This window comes from Eriocheir sinensis, unplaced genomic scaffold, assembly GCF_024679095.1.
Source record: "Eriocheir sinensis breed Jianghai 21 unplaced genomic scaffold, ASM2467909v1 Scaffold422, whole genome shotgun sequence".
NCBI classification, from domain to species: Eukaryota; Metazoa; Arthropoda; class Malacostraca; order Decapoda; family Varunidae; genus Eriocheir; species Eriocheir sinensis.
This window is the reverse complement of record NW_026111746.1, coordinates 284,247-287,863: the sequence shown is the minus strand read 5'-3', so window position 1 is coordinate 287,863 and position 3,617 is coordinate 284,247. Positions and strand designations below refer to the sequence as shown.

General features: G+C 39.1%; 1 long non-coding RNA gene across 1 annotated transcript; it reads left to right on the top strand.

Moving 5' to 3' along the window:
• The first annotated feature begins 248 nt into the window (after positions 1-248).
• Positions 249-3,342, top strand: LOC126992237 (uncharacterized). Its single transcript, XR_007746380.1, has 3 exons — positions 249-911; positions 2,278-2,393; positions 2,892-3,342. It is a non-coding gene; the product is annotated as an uncharacterized LOC126992237 (long non-coding RNA).
• Positions 3,343-3,617: the final 275 nt, after the last annotated feature.

Genomic DNA, 3,617 nt, shown 5'->3' with positions numbered 1-3,617 from the left:
TAAAAGATTCCTGTCAGAGCAAAAACTAAAAATTAAGGTATCCGACAACGCAATATGATGAATAACGTAAATAATACATCACATATTGGTGCCCGGTGATTATCGGATGAAAGGGAAAGCCGGAATAGGAAAAAAAACTGTAGGAACTGTCCGTTAAAAACAAAAAGAAATATGCATTATTTTGCACGAGGAAATGATATGTGCACGTTTTAAAGTAAAAAAAAATGAAGTTTGGAGTTATGGAACTAATGTAGCTGCGTGATGCAAGTTTAGGACCGATTTACATTTGTCGAGTCTAAACCTGGGCCCGTATCCTCGAGAGCTATTAACTTTTACTCTTAAAGTTACTATCAAAGTTAATAGTTTCAAATTATTAAGAGTAAAAGCTATCCTCGTCAACTTTGAGTGTAGGTATTAGCAAATCCCTGGCTACTATTATCTTCTTCTTCTTCTTCTTTATGGCGGGCTCGTTGCTAAGGACGCCTCCGTGCAAAACGTAAACATCCGACATGAATTAAGTATATATTTCAAAAGAAAAATAAAGAAAAGATGTATAAATGTACAACAGAAACATAATAAATGGCAAACACAAGAAAATACTGAGTTTTGTGGCAGATAGAAGCAGCCTCAAAGGCTGTTTTTACTCCGTCACTCGTCAATACCCTTATCTCCCCGCCTGCGTCACGACTTGCTCTGCTGAAATTACCGCACCATAACCACGTCATCTGCCCCAATGATCTACGGGCCGGAGAACCAGCGCAGAAAAGGAGTAAGTTTAATTGGTCGCCAGATGAAACGGTCTTCTTACATCAAATTCAAGAAAAAATACGTATAATCAGAGGGTGTTATGGGAAGAGTATCACCCTGAGGATAAGAAGAGCGTGGACTGAAGTGGCAGAAGCTGTAACAAGGTTGGTAATCACATATCCATGGTTCAATCAGCTTACAAACTAACCTAACCTAATCAGTTGGTTATTTTTTTCATAATAACACAACCACTGACATTCCAAACATAACAAACCTTTTCATTATGTATCTGAATAGTTTCATTATGACCATTTCTGCCACAACCCCCTCTCACTCAACAACCTAACATAACTAAACCTAACCATGCCAAACCTGCCCTGTCCTACCGAACACATCCTAACTTAACATGCCAAGTTTGTTGGGGGGGAAGAGGGGGTTGGTATAGATAGTTATGGCATATTTGCCCTGTTTTCATTCTTTATTTATTTTTATTTTTTTATTATTTTTTTTATTGGGGGGGGGATGCTAGGCATGCCAGACTATGGACACTTTTACAAGTACTTTATGTCAAGACTATATGGGAATGGGTAGGCTTTGTGAGAATGGTAAAGTAAGATTAAAATAGTATATTTATAGCATTGGCCAAACATATTATGGTGATATAATGTTAGATTGGAATGTACTCAAGATAATGAAATTAAGGTTAACGCTTTTATTTTTTTTGTTACATATTCACATATCCATGATTCAAGTAACTTGCAAGCTAACCTAACCTCGTCAAATGGGTATTTTTGTATACAAACACAACCACAGAGTTTCCAAACAGGACATACTTATTCCTACTGCTCCATGTGAATAGCATCATCATGACCATTTCTGCTGCAACCCCCACTCCCTCAACAATCTAACATAACTAAACCAACTCCTGCTAAACATGTCCTACCAAACACGTCCTAACCTAACATGGTAGGTCCCCAAGTTTGTTAGGGTGGAAAGGGGGTTAGTATAAGAGAGTCAAGTCATATTTACCTGTTATTTTATTTATTCCTTATTTATATTTTTTGGGGTGGGTGGGTGTGTTGGGCATGCCAGGCTCTCAACACTTTTACAAATATTTTATGTTAAGACTATATCGGAATAGGTAGATTTGATGAGAATGGTAAAGTAAGATTAAAATATTATTTTGATAGCATTGGTCAAACAGTTTCTGGTGATATAATGTTAGGTTAGAAGTACTCAAAAGAATGGAATTAAGATTAATGCTTTGAATTTTTTTGTATAGCTGTATTGTGTAATATCCTCCTACTTAGAGAAAAGCATTTTAGAAAAGTAGGTAATGAAAAGTAGTATTTATGGCCATGTTCATAACAACTAAAAAGTTAATGTCTTATGATGCATGTAAGTAAAATATTGGTACTGATAGCTTTCCATCACAGCATGTATTAAATGTTATTGGAGAAGTTATGGGAAATAAAAAGCATGCCATAGTGAAACGATTAAGAAACTTGCTTCACATTTATACCCTGACAGTGCCTTCCCTGGGAGTGGACCCCGTACGCAGGATGACTGTGAGAGGCGTTGGTACAACGTACAACAAAAATCAAAGCCTTGCATTGCCAAGTGCAAGAATGAGCAGCGGCAGACTGGTAATTTTTTTTAGTTGTTATGTCTTTAAATGTAAAACATATATTAGTTAGTTTTTTATGTGCTCACATAATGCAGCTATACTGGCCACAATGCCTTTATTTCAGCTTAAAGTTAATAAGTTCATAGCAGTGAACTGCATATTTGATATAGAATTTTTTTTAATGTTCATCTGTCAATGACTATCAATCTATCTAAATACCTTGGTTGTCTTCCCCCAGTGAAGGGTTTTAGCCAAGACAGGCACACACTTACTCACACACTCACATTCATGTACACCACTCTCTCAGCTGCACAGCCCCTGAGGGAGTAAAAAAGGCCCTCACTGTATGGGGGATTAGCTGCACAGTTCAGGCAGGGAACTTCCACACCAAGGCCTCACAGCATACACTGGTTTACCCCTGCCCCATCATAACAATGACATTTTTATATTCTTTATATTCTTTTATATTCTTATTAAAACAATTTATTAATTACCCTTAAATTCATATTCTTTGTAGATACACACTTTATCAGTATTGCTAGAGACCATCCCAGCACATTGTTCATTACTTGTGGAAAATATACCATTAGCTGCTCCGGCAACAGCCACTGCTTCAATATCTGCTGGCCCTATGACACCAGCCACTGTTTCATAATCTGCTGGCCCTATGACACCAGCCACTGCTTCATCATCTGCTGGCCCTATGACACCAGCCACTGTTTCATCATCTGCTGGCCCTATGACACCAGCCACTGCTTCATCATCTGCTGGCCCAATGACACCTGCCACTGCAAGGGATGACAATGAAGCTGCTCCACCAGTCACCACCTACTTCATCGGAGTTAAGAGATGCCTTTCATAGGGCAGCAGTATAATTTTTTGATGCTGGGGCTGAATATTACTGCCTCAAGGCTATGATTTTGTCACTTTTTTTTTATTACTGAGGAGGTTAGGGTGGAAGGGTGAAAAATAATTTGTGCTGTTTTCGACAGAAATGATTAGCAAATTCATTCAAAGCACAAAAGTTACCGGAAAAAAAATTGTGTGCCATTGTGAGTGGGTTCACTTGACATTGGGCTCCAATACGCCTCCGTGGTCTAGTGGTCAGCATGCCTGGCTTCTACGCGGGCCCAGGTTCGAATCCCGGCCCGGGCAGTCGGCGTGCAGCTCACCCAGCTGATCATCCTCCCTCTCGGGCTGGTCGATAAATGACTACCTGGGGAAACTGTGGTAGATGTCACAC